General features: G+C 42.4%; 1 protein-coding gene across 1 annotated transcript in view; it reads left to right on the forward strand.

The window, feature by feature from the left end:
• LOC140555800 (SH3 and multiple ankyrin repeat domains protein 1) overlaps positions 1–20,000 on the forward strand; it is a 67,159-nt gene that overhangs the window by 1,170 nt on the left and 45,989 nt on the right.

Raw genomic sequence — 20,000 nt, forward strand, 5'->3', positions numbered from 1 at the left:
AATCAGACCTAACCTAGAAATATATGGTCCAACTCTGAGGATATATACTGTATATACATCTAAAGAGTGTGATGTATATTTCATCATGTATATCTATATTACGTATATATATTATGTATACATATATTTATTTATATCATATATATATATAGATGTAAACTTTTATATATTTACTAATAACAGTCGGTACAGAGTAGTGTACTTGAAGAACATGTAGAACATACGTATATATACACACAGTACATTCATATACACTATGTTTGTGGACAAAAGTTTAAATACACCCTTCAGTCAGACAAAACCCTTGTATCTCCTAAACAGTAACTTTCAGGTCAGATGAATGAGCTCGTCAGTATACTGCAGTGCACTGTTCAGTGTGAAGGTCTCGCTCAGGGGGAGGGGGTGGGGATTTTACCCAGTGTGTGTTTTCTGTTTAGTGTGTATGTTGGTGTGTAAGGGTAGTGGTGATGTTGGGGGGTTTACCTGGTGTGTATGTGTGTGTGTGGTCCTTGGAGACTGTAGGTAGGTCACAGTATGCAGAGAACATCCATTACAGCATGTCAGGATGGAGGAGGTGTTTAGTAGATTCTGATTCTCAGCTCCTACACTGCTTTCCAAAGGGTTCTCCACCACCGTGTGGTTCTAGGATATATACTTTATTAATATTTGAATATTTAGAAGTTTACATTGTGTAGAAGTTCCTCAAACATCAGAAGAGGTTCTTTACACTCACAGACATCTCACTAAGTAAACCACCTGTAGTACGGTTGTCTTCTACACTCCGGGCAAAGAGGGGTTCTTTATAGTACTTAAAAGGGTTAACTGACATTCTTGGTTCTACAAAAGATACAAAGGAAGAACCTTTTAACCAGGCAAAGAACCATTTCAGTAGTTCAGTAAGCCATGATGGTTCTGTATGGAACCACTGCTTTTACTGAAGACCCTTTGAAGAACAATTGTATTTAAAAGTGGAGCACTGATACTTACAGTACCAGAGGGAAAGGACCACCACTGTCCCACCACTGACCCGTTAACCCCTTAATTACTTTCCATTCATCTTAAAGCTTAATATTCAGTAACAGTTGTAAACCAGCCTCTCCAGGCTTCACAACCAGGACTGGGCAGTATCCACTTTTCTCACACCATCTCAAAGTAATACAGTAATCCCGGGTTTGAGGGCTGTACATTGTGCCAGTAGCATAAGTTCTACATTTGTGGTTAGTGTGGTGCAACAGATAACCCCACTACCTGCCAGTGAGCTATTACACCATGTAGGAGGCAGGGGTTCGATTCCCGGTCTGGGTGACTGTGCTGTGCTACACCAATAAGAGTCCTTGAGCCAGACTCCTAACACTGCGCTGGCCCTCCTCTGTAATACCAGTAACCCTGTATGGTGCTCTGGAGAAGAGCCTCAGCTGAATGCAGTAAATGTTCATTTCTGTGGCTTCTGTAGAACCTCAACCTGCCTTATTTTAACACTGACCAAATACAGATCAGTCTGCCCACATGCTGACCAACAAACTGGACACACTCAATATTCACCCTAATGAGAGACTGTAGCTCCGCCTCCTCAGTGTATATCACAATACCTACATTTAGAGCGTTATTAATATTCACCCTAATGAGAGACTGTAGCTCCTCCTCGTCAGTGTATATCACAATACCTACATTTAGAGCGTTATTAATATTCACCCTAATGAGAGACTGTAGCTCCGCCTCCTCAGTGTATATCACAATACCTACATTTAGAGCGTTATTAATATTCACCCTAATGAGAGACTGTAGCTCCTCCTCAGTGTATATCACAATACCTACATTTAGAGCGTTATTAATATTCACCCTAATGAGAGACTGTAGCTCCGCCTCCTCAGTGTATATTATAATACCTACATTTAGAGCGTTATTAATATTCACCCTAATGAGAGACTGTAGCTCCGCCTCCTCAGTGTATATCACAATACCTACATTTAGAGCGTTATTAATATCCACCCTAATGAGAGTCTGTAGCTCCGCCTCCTCAGTGTATATCACAATACCTACATTTAGAGCGTTATTAATATCCACCCTAATGAGAGACTGTAGCTCCGCCTCCTCAGTGTATATCACAATACCTACATTTAGAGCGTTATTAATATTCACCCTAATGAGAGACTGTAGCTCCGCCTCCTCTGTGTATATCACAATACCTACATTTAGAGCGTTATTAATATCCACCCTAATGAGAGACTGTAGCTCCGCCTCCTCTGTGTATATCACAATACCTACATTTAGAGCGTTATTAATATTCACCCTAATGAGAGACTGTAGCTCCGCCTCCTCAGTGTATATCACAATACCTACATTTAGAGCGTTATTGCTATTAAAATAGTGCCTAACACAGCTTGCTTTATGGGTTTGGTCTTCAGACTGTATAGAAGTAGATCTACTGATGATAGGATGTGGGAGTGTTGTAGACCTGCCACACCTGAATCGTCACCTGCTCTGTCAGCGACAGTGCTGAACAGGTAATCATTCCTGTACAGATCTTTTGTCTCCCCTGTCTTTCATTCGTTTATTCATTCATAACTTTGTTTAGGGATATGAGTCACATGACTCCCTGCCAGTAAAACAACATGCTTTTCTGGAATTCAGACGATATCACACAGCTATAGAAGAACAATGTGATCATTTAGATTTTATTTTAGAGATTTTAGGTACAACACACCTGTACCTGTCACACTTTTGTCCTGTTTGTACCCTTCTGTCATTTTGTTTAGGTTCCCCCCATGTTCTCTTTAGCACATGGCTCTGTTTGTGTTTGTTCTTTAACTCCACCTTAGCCCCGCCTTGCCGTTAGTGTTCCCACCTGTGCCACCTTTGTAGCCCTGTCCTCTCGTTAGTCTCAGGTGTTCCTTGTTGGTCTGTGTGTATGTAGTTTCTTTGTTTCAGTGTGCCGTGTCTGGTTCTGTGCATGTGCCCTGCTCGGGCTCTGGTTCCCCTGCTCGGACTCTAGTTCCCCTGCTCGGACTCTGGTTCCCCTGCTGGGGCTCTGGTTCCCCTGCTCGGACTCTGGTTCCCCTGCTGGGGCTCTGGTTCCCCTGCTCGGACTCTGGTTCCCCTGCTCGGACTCTGGTTCCCCTGCTGGGGCTCTGGTTCCCCTGCTCGGACTCTGGTTCCCCTGCTCATGCTCTGGTTCCCCTGCTGGGGCTCTGGTTCCCCTGCTCGGACTCTGGTTCCCCTGCTGGGGCTCTGGTTCCCCTGCTCGGACTCTGGTTCCCCTGCTCGGACTCTAGTTCCCCTGCTCGGACTCTGGTTCCCCTGCTCATGCTCTGGTTCCCCTGCTGGGGCTCTGGTTCCCCTGCTCGGACTCTGGTTCCCCTGCTGGGGCTCTGGTTCCCCTGCTCGGACTCTGGTTCCCCTGCTCGGACTCTGGTTCCCCTGCTGGGGCTCTGGTTCCCCTGCTCGGACTCTGGTTCCCCTGCTCGGACTTTTTCTAATTAAAGCCTTCTCCTGCTCTTACGCCTGCCTCTCTCCCTCAGTCCCTCCCAAACGTGACAGTATGTAATATTCAGATTTTCTGGAAGGCTTTGATTACCTGCGTCAGGTGTTGGATTAGGGTTGGAGCTGAACTCTGAGGGTGGGTGATCTCCAGGACTGGGATTTGGGCACCCCTGATTCACCATACCAGATACAAAACACACATGACGTTATCAACATGACATGATCTCCATGCAGTACAGTCAGCATGTTCTCTAAATGATATATGATATTGATTATCTGGTGATATTTTAAATGATATTTTCATTTCCTGTTCCAGTGATGGTTGTGGAGGGCTGTAGGTGGGATGATGATCCCTGCTGCTTTAGAGCTAATTCAGAGGATCACCTGGAATACCTCTGGAGACAGGAGTGATGCAGTTGTCTGTGGTCTGTAATGGCCCATAAAGGTGCTGTATTATTGTAAAGTATTTGGCTGTACATCCTGATTCACCGCAGTCTGTATTTAGAAAAGTGTTTAGCTTTAGCAGTAGCTGGGATTTTGGGAGAACACTGCCCTGGGTTTTTTTATTCTCTTTAAGGCAGTTTAAAGCCGTTTGAGTTGATGAATAATACAGGCTTGAGTAGAGCGTGTATTAAACCGGTGTATATATGGAAGGGTTTATTGGCTGTGTTTGGATTCAGTAAATCAGCACAATCTGGATTATTGGCTATTTGAGGTGGACAGGAGGCGACATCTCTGAGAAGCCAGTTTCATTAGTGGAAGCATTAAGCTTCATTAACTGAATGACTAATAGCCAGTGTTGGGTAGATTAATAATAATAAGGGCAATAAGTGATATTTATATATCATCTTCTATAGGACCTGAAAGAGCCCATGAACATCCCCAACTACACACACATCATTCCTCTACATCATCATCCATCCACACCCTGAAGTTCAGATCAAAACAATTTAGTGCCAGTTCAAGCAAATAAATGCAAATACACATTTATGTGCTTTCTAAGTGTACACTATATTGACATAAGTATTGGGACACCTATTCATTGTTTCTTCTAAAATTAAGGGTATTAAAAAGAGTTGATCCTGCTTCTGTTGGAGTAACTGTCTCTACTGTCCAGAGAAGAAGACTTTCTACTAGATTTTGGGGCAGAGCATTTCTGTGAGGATTTGATTGCATTCAGCCACAAGTGTGTTAGGTCAGGATATTGGATGATGATCTCCACCCCACCTCATCATCCCCAACTCATCATCCCCACCTCTGCTCCAGAGAGTCCTATTCTATTGGCAGTACTTCTTTACACAAACTAGACAAGCTGTGTGTGTGCATTTGCACATCTTTGTCAGCAATGAGTGCAGCTTAAATTATGCATTCATTAGAAGTGGTGTCCACAAACATTTGGACATATTGTGTATAGTGCTTTGGGCTATGAGGGACTCTTAGAGTTCAGGTAGAGGAGTGAGCTTTGTAATGGGCACTGATGATTATAGTGAGGTGGGTCAGCGCTGGTTTTCTTAAGAGTGGGTGTAACAACTGACCTTTGTGGACAACCTGACCAGAAGAACGAGGAGTTTTCAGTGAAGCCACTGAATGGCACGTTTTTCAGAGGTGGGGAAGAAGAGGGAGGAGAAAAACCTTCTGGAAGTTTCAGGTGTTGTCAAAGGGGAGGAGCCCTGAGCTAGTGCATAGTGCAGAGCGCCCCCATGTGTTGAGTAAATAGTTTTCAGGTCAGAGCGCAGGTCCAGCCATGCTACAGCATCCTTAGATCTCCAAACAAGTCACTGGCTCACCTGAACAGGTCCTTAAACCCTGAACCCTCTGATTGAGAGCATTCCTGTGAGCAATGATCCAGAACTCTCACCACTGAGACGCCATCGCCCCTGAGTGGCCAGTCCTTGCAGCAGGTAGAAGCAGCGATCTGATCAGGGGTCGTAACCCACTGCATGCAGTACTTCAGTAATGTAGTGTTGCGTAATCACTCTGTGGAGCCTCTGCAAACTGTTTAGTAAGCAGTTCTGACTGTGTCTTATTAGGATATTAAATCTCCAGCTCTGATCTTTTAAAATAAGCATTTGGGCATAATTAAAATTGTTTGTGTGATTTGGCAGATGGCCAGCTCTGCTTGGATTAGTTAAACCTGGTAATCCCATCAGCTTTAGAACGGATTCATCCTTTATTACTGGGCTCTCTGCGCTGACGTCTGAAGGGCTTGTTTATTAAATACAGTCAGTGATCTGCTGAGACCTGTCTAATGACCAACGTGGAAAATCCAACAGATTAAAATGATAATATTAGATTATAAATGACTTTTTAACTTTTAAACAAATGATTTTCTTTTTCAGTCTGATTTATTTACAGGCTGCTGCTTCTTCACCCGTAGAATCAAGTTCTGTACACTCTTAAAATTAGACCTTCCTAAAAGGTTCTGGTCCGGAACTCATGGTTAAATTGGGATAGAAATGTGTATTATGAATTCTTTCTGCTTTTCTTCGTATTTTATAATCAGAAAAAAAGGGGTTATACATATTACTAAAAATGGTTCTTTGATCATTTGTGGGTGTTTTATAAATATATAAATATAAACCATTTTAAAAGAATTTTGGTATTGTTCTGTACAGAACCACTGCCTTAATTAAATAATTCTTAAGTTAGAGTTATTGTCTTATGTAGGAAAGTTGTCCTGATGTGTGATTCATATCAACATTCATTACAGAAAAGAACCCTCCAGGGAACCATGGGTGGTTCCTCTACACAGTAAGCAGTGTGTATGTGTGGTGTTATATAGAGTCATACAAGTGTTCTTCTATCATGAGGAAGAACAGAATCCATACAAAGAACCATTAAAACGTGTAGTTGGATATTTGAGTTCTCACTGTTCTACACAGAACCCTTGGCTTCACTGAAGAACAATCACAGAACCCATTCTTCAGGGTGGAACGCTTCTTTTTGGCATCATCAGAATGTTGTTAGTCCTTCTCCATTTATGAATGTCTTGATGATGTTCTTCTACAGATTGAGTAAGTTCTCCAGTTCAGTACAGAACGACCCGTCTCAGGTTACAGTTCTGTTGATTGGTAACTGAAGTGGATCGGTGGATTTAGTATGGGGCGGAGATGTTCTGCAGAAGCCTGTGGGAGTAGAGCTTGATGGTGGTTTGCATTTAAAGCATTCTCTGCATTCTGCTTGTTATTGGAAGTCACGTCTGGTGCAGTCCAAAACTAATTGGACCTCTGTCCTCCCTTTAAGCTGTGAGTGTGTGTGTGTGTGAGTGTGTGAGTGTGTGTGCAGACAAACGAGTGTGAGCTAGTATAAGCCTTTCATTAAGAGTGTATTAGATGAGTAAGAAGTTTGATGGTACCTGACGCTGCACATTTGCATTATTACAGGCCTAAAGCCCATTGGGGGGGGGGATGTTCTGGTGCTGGTGCTGGTGCTGGGTTAAATGGTTTTCTCTGAGTTAGCTCTGAATGCCTGGAGGAACCAGGTTATTCCATTCCAGGTTTACCTGTAGGGTTGAGCCGGACTGGTCCATTGTGTTTGCAGCAGGTATTGTGATTGAACCAAACCACTGTGGTCCACCAGTTTTAGGGTGGTTTGGACTGTACCAGTGTGTGGAGGTGGACAGTACCACCTAGTGACGCAGGAAGGTAATATTAACACACTTCCTATGTTTCTGTTTTGGGCTTTTAGGCAGAAACACCATTTTTGGGTCTAATTTCATGTTTTCTTTTGAATGAAATGATTGGCATAAAGAGTGAGAGAGAGCGAGCAAGACTGAGCGAGTGAGCGAGCGAGAGAGAGTGTGAGCGAGAGAGAGAAGGGGAGAGGACAGGACTTGGCCGTTCTACTTTTTTTTATGGGGCACAAAAGTGGGACAATCTGTTCCTTGGAAGTTCTCCAATTAAATTTTCTGGGGACCCATTCACTGAAAATATCTATATCCATACTCTGTCCTACATAGAGCGAGAGAGGGAAGGTAATGTGAGAGAGAGCAGAGAAGAAGGCAGGACATAGTGGTGTGTTCTGGAGATTCTAGTGTTCTGTTTGGGGAGGGTCGGTACTGCAGTCCTGAGAAATGCCCTGCTCATCTAGACCTTTCTTCTGGTCCCACTGGAGGGGCAATAAAAGTGGGAAAGACCTTGAGAACACACACACACAGTACAAAGTCCTGGCACTGAAGTAGGACCTGCTCAGTCTGTTCTACACCGACAGCCTAAAGCATCCTTTCCCAGCTGTTAGTGATATAGTATAGAAGTCCCAAAAGGGGGCGCTCTTCTTAATTCTTCTTAATGCACTCTCACATGAGGCATCATAAAGCACAGGATATACAGTGTGTCCATGCAGAAATCTGATTACTGGCCATGTGTGTGTGTGTGTGTGTGTGTAATATATAGGTATTACATATTATATAGATAGATACATATGCACATACTTATCAATGATATTACATATGAAATAAATATGTATAAAACATTTTGTATTATATTATATATCTGTGCTGTCCAATGAAAAACATGTATCTCCATTTTTGACTGTTTTCAGTTTTCTCCATGGTTTGAGCCCTGGAGCTGCTCTGTACACTGTGTGAATAGTTCTGAAATGCTCTAAATTACTCAAACACTCAAAACTTCACAAATCCTTTGTATGTTGGTTTGTCTTCCTCCTGTTTTGCCAATTACTTTCTCCAATTGCTGTTTAGGAGATACAAGGTTTTTGTAAAACAGATGATTTTCAGTCATAGGTGCCTACCTGTGTGTGTTACACATATACAGTATGTCTGAAATATACCATTATTCTTCATTAAGAGAATATCTGTAAATATTTAAAATCTATGTATTGTCATGCATCAGAGTTCTGTACGGGTCAGCTGACACAGGTGTTTCTAATGATCAGCAGGTAGAGCAAACGGGCAGAAATGTTTGGTGATTAAAATCAGATGAGGATTTAAAGTCGCTGAACTGAGTTTTGCTCCGCTGGGAGGTAAAACATTATTGAGCAAAATATAGCATGCACCTCCTGTAGCCATTTCCAGCCAGCGCAGATTCTGTATTTAACCGTCTATTTTAGTCTGTGAGAAGACCCAAATGGTGTCAGGAAAAGTGGCAGCTGTGGATGTTAGAAGTGTTAGTTAAAATACTGGGTAATTTTACTCTGTCTCAGGTCAGATACGTGTTTTTAACTGCTCATCCTTCATCTCATTTCTAAAACTATTTTTCAAAACAAATTTTATTATCCTATTATTTCTTCAGACAGAATGTAATATCACTAATAACAGACAGAAGAAAGCTTTAATCTTAATAAAACATTGGTAAGGATCCCAAAACAGGGGTTTATGAAGTTCTTTCCTGATTTCTGATTGATCTCTTCACTCTGTATCAAACTTCTTTATGGTTTTTTTTTATTGGAGGTCTGTTGTGTCAAAATTAATTTAATTATATTTTTTTTAGAACTATTTAGAATGCATTATTTGCATTAATGTATTATATTTGCATTGTTTGCTGTACAGTTACAGGTCGTCTACTTCTGTAGAAACTGGTACAGTATGTTGGCATGAACATGATCTTGGAATTGGAAGTTATAGTACATCTAAAATCTACTCAGTTGTGTTATATGTTTTACCAAGTGGAGAAAGTCAGTGTGTCACCATTATCTGAAGTTTAAATGTACTGTAGAAGATCCAAACCTAAAATTAAAGGGGTGCTCAGGGTGTTTTATAAGAGCTTCACGCACAGTGTGTTATAGTTTTGGCAGCCCTGGAGGCTCAAACATCTCAAAATATAGAAATAAAAGACTGCTTGCTGTTCTGTCTTTAAAAAAAAAACTGAGAACTGAAACAACAGAACACTTAGACCACACAATATCAGGATTTTTGTAGAGAAGATGGATGAAACCAAAAGAAGATATGATTTGTTAATGTATTCTATTATCATGGCATTACAGGCAAGATAAGTGACCTCTCATCTCTTTATGTTCACAATAGCTAGCAACTGCACTGCCCTTCAATTCCCTCCAGTTAACATATTTGTATTATTTATATTAATATTAATATTAATATTTATTTATAGTTATACCCCACCCGGGTATGGTTCTGTTAAATTAACATTTTTATTTAGATCATAAAAAGATTAAAAAGCTCTAATAAAATCACAGAATCGTAAATTGCAATTACAAACAAAAGGACAGAAAACAGAACTACTGTGAAACTGTAAGCAACTTGTATTAAGAGTCAACAGACAATAACACGTTTATAACCCCAGAACAGCCACGTTTATTCTTTTGCTGGAATATTAAATCCAATAACTGACTGTTAATGAGTTTCGTTCCTGCTGATTCTCCTGCAGCTTTATTATTAGGTTCACCTAAATCTCCTACTCAGACCTTAAGGGTTTACATTAGATCAGTGTAAAAATCATTACTTCTGATAATGACCTTGTCTCTAGCCACCAGTGTTTTCCTGGGATCTTTGTGCCCTACTTCTGTCTGAGACCAATAGTTACATCCACAGTTCGACTCTTTAGCCATTGGCTTCTAGTGTAAGTCTGCGTTGCAAACCCAAACAGTTACCCAGAGGAATAATTCCACGGGTAAATACCACAGTATGACAGTATGTGCCCCATTCTGAACTGAGAACCTAGGCACTTCCCCTGTCTGTCAGTACATTCTGGGCAGTAGCAACACATGGAGCTCTGAAAACATGAGTACACTCTGGCCTGAGTATTGTCTGTGTGTAATCAGTGTGTGGTATGTTAAGGGCCAATTAGAGGCACTTCCAAGGATTTTGAACCCCATAAAAATGCATTACACTGGGCCCCACAACTCAAAACACTCAATTCAGACATTACTGTCACTTACAGTCCCCCCTCTCCACCGTGCAGTGTCCCTGAGGCCAATACTGAGAACTAGGTTCCAGAAAGGATTGCAGAACCTCTATGGCTGTAATAAATGTTATAAAGCTTTACTGAAGCTTTACCGGGTTTTGAAGGTGAATCTCAGAGGAGTATACACAGATTTTTTAAAGGCTTCTGGAGAAGGTTGTGGAGAGTTTCTGAAGAAATGTGCTCATCAATTTGTAAAGCATGTTAGAGACTATTCCATTCATAAGGAATTAAACATTTGGTCCACCAAAAAACAGGTTATTTGTTGGATATCCAGTCTGCAATCCAGGGGTGCAAGTTAGTGAGTGGGAAGAGTTTTATCACCCAGTAGACCCAAAGCCTTTGGAAACAACCTGAATGGCCAAACATCCTTGGTCTAATTGTTATCTGAATGAAAAAAAGACATTTCTCCAGTTCCCTGTAGAGCTACATGTTCCTTACAAGTAGGTAGGTCCTCAAGAACTGGCAGTAGTACCCTCCATTATGCATAAAGAGCTATTAGTGGCCTCTACTTGTAGCACAGCACTGAAATGTAGCACAGCACTGAAATGACAAGAAAAGCCTCTTGACTTGACAACAAGATGGGCTTTTTGCTAGATCCATTATTTTTCTCATATGCTTGCACTATTAAGCTTTAGTTTTGCTTTATTTTAATTGCTGAATTTCGGACAGTGTGGAAGCTTCATCCCACTGCTATGTCTGCCTTTCTTTGGGGTATAAATGGACAGGCCATGCTCTAAATCCTTGACCCTTACATTGTAAGTTCTCAGTGTTATATTCACTAGCTCTGTCTGACACTCTGACCCAGACTGATGGACATTCTATGTTTCACTGAAATCATGACCCTGTCACACCATACAAGAGGCCAGGAAAGAGTATGAGGTTTCCTGGTCAGGCCATAAATGCTTGGTGCTTTCAGCAAATGCACAACATTCCCTGTTGTTTCTCACTTATGTCAGCTTGCATCTTTCCATTTGATCTTTTCATTAATTAAACTCTCCAGAGCTGTCATTCCGATTCAGTCTCCATGCTCAGGTAGCCCTTATACTTATAACCCCTGCTCTTCTGATTCCCTATAAACCTGGTTTCAGAGATATTCAGAACATACACCATCCTCCTTTGTAGATGATTAATAACTCTTAACAGAGGATGAGTCACACAGCAGATCAGTGCAGCAGCAGCAGTGAAGAACCTGAACTCACTGAGGTAAAGATCCTGAAGATGATCTGCTGATGATTTACTGACATTCAGTAGATTTACTGTTCATCTGATACAAGTAGACTTAATATCCTCACCCAGCCTAACCCACACCCTAATCCTAACCCTGATCCTAATCCTAACCCTAACCTCAACCCTAACCCTAATCCTAATCCTAATCCTAACCTTAACCTTAACCTTAACCTTAACCTTAACCTCAACCTCAACCTCAACCCACAACCTAACCCTAACCCTAAACCTAACCCTCACCCTGGCCCCTTAGTCTCAGTCTAATCCAGTTAGTCTCCAGTTCCAGACTGGTGTCAGCAACTGTTGAGATGTGACTGAGAGTCTGATCAGTGTCTATTTCAGCTAAAAAGGAAATACTCCTAAAGTGTCACCTACTGTCTTTGACATAACACACTGTCGAGGGTGGAGAGTCACACTCACACTGCTGCAGCAGAATTATTTTGTACTTATCTTTTAATGTAGCTGTTCTGTGTCACACCATTTAGATCCACCTTGAGCTGCACAGCTGTGGCATAAACTAGCTAAAGGAAATATACATTTAACTGACCCCAGAACTGTGCTAAAAACAGAGTGTCCAGCCAATACCTGAAGTCTGTTTGTTGGAATTTTGTTGCTGCAGAATCTCAAAAATGCCTGAAATTTAGTTTTCTTATATGCTAATTTAAATAGTCAGTTAATAGGTGGCATTACTGATGGCATTCCCACCACCATGCTTGACTGTAGGCATGACACACTTATCTTTGTACTCCTCACCTAATTGCCGCCACACATGCTTAAGACCATCTGAACCAAACAAATGAATCTTGGTCTCATCAGACTATAGGACATGGTTCCAGTAATCCATGTCCTTTGTTGACATGTCTTCAGCAAACTGTTTGCGGGCTTTCTTGTGTGCAGACTTCAGAAGAGGCTTCCTTCTGGACGACCAACGCGAGGTCTGTTCTGAGTGGACGCTGCTCTTTTAAAACGCTGGATGATCCTGGCCACTGTGCTGCAGCTCAGTTTCAGGGTGTTGGCCATCTTCATGTAGCGCAACAATTCGTCTTTTAAGATCCTCAGAGAGTTCTTTGCCATGAGGTGCCATGTTGGAACTTTCAGTGACCAGTATGAGAGAGTGTGAGAGCTGTACTACAAAACTGAACTCACCTGCTCCCTGTGCACACCTGAGACCCAGTAACACTAACGAGTCACATGACATTTTGAAGTAAAAAAAGACAAGCAGTGCTCAATTTGGACATTTAGGGGTGTAGTCTCTTAGGGGTGTACTCACTTTTGTTGCTGGTGGTGTCGTCTCGGTTCGTCTTCCTCTGGAGATGGACTTGTTATTCAAAAAGGAGAGTCTGTAACCACCGTCTTTAGTTGTAACAATAATATATTTTATTTCAATCGAAAGAACAGTGTGGAGAGAGTCTGCCAATTCTGGGTGCCCCTCGGTCTCTCTCTCCGACTTAGGAATACCTTGAGTTTTTATACCCTATTTCACGTCACATTCTGTTGGAATGTTGCCATATATGGAATGTTTACATTTCATCCATAGGGAACAGTCATTAGCTCCCCCATTACCTAAGTGGTCCATGGCCACATCTGGACAGCGTTTAAAGCACTGACACGTCTGCCCAAAGGGATGTCCAAATCTAAACAGCATCTTATGTCTGTTCAATTTGTGTATATTTGGTCAAGAAACGGGGCCCCTTTCTACCTCTATCCTGTGTGGCTTACCATATCACTTCTCAACTCCATACCATTCCTTCAGGCCTATGAACATCTGCAAAGCCAATGAATATACTACAGTGGTTTAGTCATTAATGTCTGTATATTGAGTTATTTTGAGGGAAGAATAAATGTACACTGGTATATAAGCTGCACACAGACGACTTTTCATTGTGTCAAAGTGTCATTTTGTCAGTGTTGTCCCATGAAAAGATATACTTACATATCTGCAGAACTGTGAGGGGTGTACTCACTTTTGTCATACACTGTAGTTTGATCTTGTCACTGTACAGGGTGGTGCACAAGACACATTTGGTATTCCAATGTGAGCTCAGCTCAGCTTGGAGAAATCACACCTCTTTAGCCAGCTCAGGCTGCCCCCCCCCCCCCCGCCCTCTCAGCCCTGACCAATCCCTGGTGTCTTTAACACCAGCACTCAGAAAGAGATGCTCTGCAGTTTGACCTGCTTTTGGTACCAGACATTTATATATTGTCACTGTCACACATAAACCCTGTATCTCATTTTTTTTTGCAGAATTTCATGATGAATGGACCAATAGAAATGCTCAAAAATGTAAATTTCCCCTGTAAAGCTGTTTGGAAATACAGGGTTTTTGAGTGACAGTGACAATATGTTGGATATCTGGTATCTGGAGTTTAACCTTTGATTTGGTGAAGGTACTTTCTGGTGGATCCTCCACTTTTGGTTGGTGTTACAGTGTAAAATGAAGCAGATGTAAGACTGGACTCAGTAAGATGTTAGTGGGGTTTAAATGCTGTGATGCTTCCTGTTCCAGAGGAAACACTGGAGGCTGGTGTTGGTGTTTTTTGTGCTTATGTGTTGAATGTCCTCTGCTCTCTCTCTCTCTCTCTCTCTCTCTCTCTCTCTCTATCTCTATCTCTCTCTCTATCTCTCTATCTCTCTCTCTCTCTTAGTTATGTCTCTAGAGAATGTAAATAGGCCAGTGTTCTATTTCTTCTCTCTTACCAAAGTCACTCGTCAATCACACATGAGGGAGAGGATCATCTCTGTAGATGTGTGGAGGTGTGGACAGGTTCAGCTGCAGCTGTTTGCAATTTTTCTATCAGTTTCTTAAATTTCTGAAGAATTGGAAATGGTAGAGCTGCAGGAGGAGAACCTCTCTCCAGAACTGCTGTGTAACGCTGCAGAACCCATAGAGTCATATTAGTAAAGGTGCACGTATTTGTCACTGTACAGTGTGGACTGTACAGTGAAATGTGTGGGCAGCCAACTCCAGCGCCCGGGGAGCAGAGAGGGTAAAGGGCCTTGCTCAAGGGCCCAACAGTGGCAGCTTGCCGAGCCCGGGAATCGAACCCACAACCCTGTTATCAATATCAATATTAGTGTAAAATACTGTAGTATTACTCTACCACCTCAGCCCACATGCTGCTCCACCTTCAGATCAAGCTTCTGCAGCTCTCACACTGTCCAGAAATGCATGTGTACAGCTGACCATGAGGGGGCGCTCAAAGCATGATCTGTATTTGCTGCAGTGGAGTAAATGTGGATTACACAAAAATGCCAATTCTCCCATAATCTGTATTACAGGCAGTGGAGCAACATGATGAAGATGCTGTTTTAAGGCCCAGCTGATGGTTTAAATTTACCACTGGATGTCTGACTGACTGTCTATGGCTCACTGGGGGTCTTAGGTTTTAATGTCTTCTTATGTTGTTGATTTGTCTTTTTACTGTAGTTTGGATCCTTATCAAATAAATTGTTATTGGAATTCTCTATTCCTCAAGAATGATGCAGAAAATGATGAATGTAAGGTGTTTGAGGTGGAATGTAGAATTCCATTAAGAACAAGTGAATAATGGGCCTGGCCTGTCTGACTGTCTGTCCGATCAGGAGGAAGTGGTGATTTTAAATTGAGATTAAGATGATCACAGTGCAGAGGTCGTTTAACCATCCAACAGAACTGAACCCTTCAGCTCTACTTAATCTTGATGTGGCAGCTGTACTGTAACACAGGATATCCTATTACACACATACTCCACCCACACTCTCAACAAGGGTGAAGAGGGTGAGCAGATCTTTATCTCTCCACCCTGAATCTGCCCCATCATCTTCTCCTCTTCTGAGATGAACGAGGAACTTCATCAATTTATCATTGTCTGGCCTGTTTCAGTAGTCTAATTCATTAATCAACTCCCCCCCTCTCTCTCTCCCCTCTCTCTCTCTCTCTCTCTCTCTCTCTCTCTCTATCTATCTACAGCGGGTGAAATAAGTATTCAACACGTCACTAATTTTCTAAGTAAATATATTTCTAAAGGTGCTGCTGACATGAAGTCTGCACATGCAAATAAATAAAACTATACACCTCCATCAATTAAGTTCTGTGTAATAAAGAGAAAAGACACAGGGAGTATTGAACGCTGTATGGAGAAACTAGTCTCAGGCTTTGCTCAGGTGTGATTTTGGGCCATTCTTCCACACAAACACTCTTCAGATCCTGAAGGTTCTGTGGGCTCCTTCTATGAAGGTGGATTCAGGGCAGGTGATTGGCTGGGCCGTTCTAGCAGCTTTATCTTCTTTCTATAAAACCAGTGGAGAGTTTCCTTGGCTGAGTGTTTGGGATCATGGTCTTGCTGAAATGTCCACCCTCGTTTCATCCTCATCATCCTGGTAGAGCAGCAGAATGTCTCTGTACATTTGTCCATTCATCTTTCCTTCAATTATATGAAGTGTGTGCTGAACTACATACATTACATTTATTGCTACTGTCCTGCTGCACAGTACACAGAATGACGACACTCTTTGCACATGTAGCAAAGGTAACAGTGCTAAGCTGCCTGTTCATCTCTACCTCTTTATACGTCTATGGCTTTTTAATGATCGTAGTTTTAATTATGTCTGTAGTTTAATCATGTGTCTTTAACTGTGGGTGTATATTGTACTTGTTTTAATAGTTTGTGTATTAGTGAAGGATTGGCAAGTAATGTAACTTTAACAGTGTAACTGCCTGTTTACTGTGCATATGACAGTAAAACTCTTGAATCTTGAATGACATGTTAATGATATATGTAATAACAGGTGATGTGTACACGGTTACAGGTGAATTACAGCAGTACAGATCTGAATACACACATTTATCAGACCCAAGATTACACAAGTGTATCTCACTAGCTGTAACAAGACATTCAGTAGTTCATATAACTGCAATAACCATCACTATTAACCTACCCAACACATTTTTTTTTTTAAATACACATTAATAAAAGAGGATAGGCTGTTACATGAGCTGAACTCCTGTAATACACTGCTCAAAAAAATAAAGGGAACACTTTAACAACACAATATAACTCCAAATAAATCAAACTTCTGTGAAATCAAACTGTCCACTTAGGAAGCAACACTGATTGACAACCAATTTCACATGCTGTTGTGCAAATGGAATAGACAACAGGTGGAAATTATTGGCAATTAGCAAGACACGCTCAATAAAGGACTGGTTCTGCAGGTGGGGACCACAGACCACTTCTCAGTACCTATGCTTTCTGGCTGATGTTTTGATCACTTTTGAATGTTGGTGGTGCTTTCACACTCGTGGTAGCATGAGACGGACTCTACCACCCGCACAAGTGGCTCAGGTAGTGCAGCTCATCCAGGATGGCACATCAATGTAAAAGGCTGGAGGCGCTACCAGGAGACAGGCCAGTACACCAGGAGACGTGGAGGAGGCCGTAGGTGGGCAACAACCCAGCAGCAGGACCGCTACCTCCGCCTTTGTGCAAGGAGGAACAGGAGGAGCACTGCCAGAACCCTGCAAAATGACCTCCAGCAGGCCACAAATGTGCATGTGTCTGCACAAACGGTTAGAAACAGACTCCATGAGGATGGTATGAGGGCCTGGCGTCCACAGATGGGCGTTGTGCTCACAGCCCAACACCGTGCACCTGCCTGCAACATCCTTCAGCATGACCGGTTTGGCAGTGGGTCAGTAATGGTGTGGGCTGGCATTTCTTTGGAGGGCCGCACAGCCCCCCATGTGCTCGCCAGAGGTAGCCTGACTGCCATTAGGTACCGAGAGAGATCCTCAGACCCCTTGTGAGACCATATGCTGGTGTGGTTGGTCCTGGGTTCCTCCTAATGCAGGGCAATGCTAGACCTCATGTGGCTGGAGTGTGTCAGCAGTTCCTGCAAGATGAAGGCATTGAAGCTATGGACTGGCCCGCCCATTGAGCACATCTGGGACATCATGTCTCGCTCCATCCACCAACGTCACGTTGCACCACAGACTGTCCAGGAGTTGGCGGATGCTTTAGTCCAGGTCTGGGAGGAGATCCTCATCAGGAGCATGCCCAGCCGTTGTAGGGAGGTCATACAGGCACGTGGAGGCCACACAATACTGAGACTCATTTTGACTTGTTTTAAGGACATTACATCAAAGTTGGATCAGCCTGTAGTGTGTTTTTCCACTTTAATTTTGTGTGTGACTCCAAATCCAGGCCTCCATTGGTTAATAAACTTGATTTACATTGATGATTTTTGTGTGATTTTGTACAGAACAGAGTATTCAATGAGAATATTTCATTCATTCAGATCTAGGATGTGTTATTTGAGTGTTCCCTTTATTTTTTTGAGCAGTGTACATCTGCAGCAGTGAGTACATCACCACAGTAGTTAGTGTTATGGCATGCATTATTAATGTGTAATTACACATTGATGACCGTTTGTGTGTATGTTGTTTAAAAAAAGGCGAAATATAAAGAAGCTGCATGTCTCAGCACTCTGGTGAAGCTGAGGACCAACCAATGTTCTCGCATATGGGTTACTAAGACACAACTGACCTGTCATCTTGGTTGTTGCCATGCCAACAGCAGAAGAAATTGTGATATTGTGTAAAGACAGTTGACCTGTGTGTAAACCAGCAGCACACAGCTGTCAATCACAGTCAGGTTTGATTTCCACTGTAACTTCAGCTCGCTCCAGTTACTGCATAAACAGTTCAGTCTGGACTAACTGGAGGGGTGAGACCTCAGAATTCAGAGCAGAGGCTGAGAATCCAGAATAGAAAGGAGCAGATAAGAATATAGATGGCTGGTATGATGAATTTGTAGTAGTAATCTAACAATTTACTGATTGATAAAAGTGTCTATAGCAGAACTTTAGGTAAAGATCTGTTAAAGTAATATCTATAATACCTTATAATTTGGGTAGGACCATCCTCCCTGACCTCCATCACTCAGCCTGGGCAATGCTAGCCAGTGCAGGCATCCGTTAGCTGACGAGAATTAACCTCAACCCAAAACCTAATCCTAACCCTCATCCTGGCCCCTTAATCCCAGCCTAATCCAGTTAGTCTCCAGTTCCAGACTAGTGTGAGGTCTATATAGTAGGTCTTTAGCAGCTGGTTGAGATGGTCTGGATCAGAGCTGTTAGATGATCAGTGATGTCTGAGATCAATAGAAGTCAGTCAATGTCCAGATGCTGCTCCATCACTGAGATGGTGTTGATGTTACTCAGAGTCTATTCAGTGTTTAAAAAAGGAAACCCATTAAAGCGGTCATCGCTTTGTCTTGGGTAATTTGCTTGTTCCGTGTTCTAGCTGTCAGTAGGTCTGTCTTAATGTGTGCTGCCTGTCCATTAAAACAGTGGTGATTCTGAATACAGTGGTGGTTTGCCTTTCCTGCTTATAGATCCACAGACATGATAGATACACACTGCAGTGATACGGCCCTCCATGAGCTCCTGGTTTCCACCTCATTTTAGTTTTCTGCCTTTCTAATTCCTCTCTGAACTCTGGGTTGGTTGGTGGCTTGCTAAACCTCCATCTGTGTTGAAACTCTGCGGTTGGACTGATGACTTCCTCCTTTGCTAGAGGAACAAATAACGTTTTGGCTGCTGTTTGCACATTTATAGATCTTCTGTAGCTTCAGTGTCTCTCAGCGGCTGTAGAGTGTGAACCAGCTGCTCTACTGGCTGCATGGTCAATATTGTCATAGAGATCAGGTTCAGCAATGAAGCAAATACTGCTGCTCTTCCATCTCATTAGATCCTGGAGCACACTCAGTCAAATGGAGAGTTTTTTTAGTTTGAGCTTTGAAATGATGTTTGACATTAACCAAATATCTTTTCATCATCTGGCCATAAAATGTGTTGTTCAGCTGCAACTGTAGCAGAGCTTGGATCGACACCTGTGGATTTTACTGACAGAGCTTCATCTCTGAATGGCATCCTCTCTGTCCATGGTGATGTAGCTATATATTGACAGTAGACAGTGTTCCAGCAGCTTGGTGGGTCTTGGGTTGTTCCTGACCATCTGAACCGGTTTCCTCTCAGCTGAGGGGCAGTTTGGCTCTTCTTCCAGATCTGGATAAAGTGGCTCCACCTCCCAGTAAGCTGTTCTCACCTACAGCTGTCTGAACTGATGAGCTTAGACTCTGCAGATGTTTAGAAAAAGCTCCAAGAGACGTTCCTGATTTACCCACACTCTGAGCTTTGCATTGGCTGTTGCCTTTGTACTGTGAGTTGGTCAGTCCAGTGAGGGCTGTCAATCAAACCCTTTTATGAGGCTCAGAGATGCTGCCAGCTGTAGTCCATCATGATCACTAGCAGGAAGTTATGAAGTGTTTGTCTTGGCCAGTTAAAGGACATTTATGAATGTTCAGCAGCTCTGAATTAATTAATTAATAATTGAAGTGGGTGTGTGGATATTTCAGCCTGAAACCTGTGACTGAACTTTG

This window comes from Salminus brasiliensis, chromosome 5 (assembly GCF_030463535.1).
Source record: "Salminus brasiliensis chromosome 5, fSalBra1.hap2, whole genome shotgun sequence".
Classification (NCBI taxonomy): domain Eukaryota; kingdom Metazoa; phylum Chordata; class Actinopteri; order Characiformes; family Bryconidae; genus Salminus; species Salminus brasiliensis.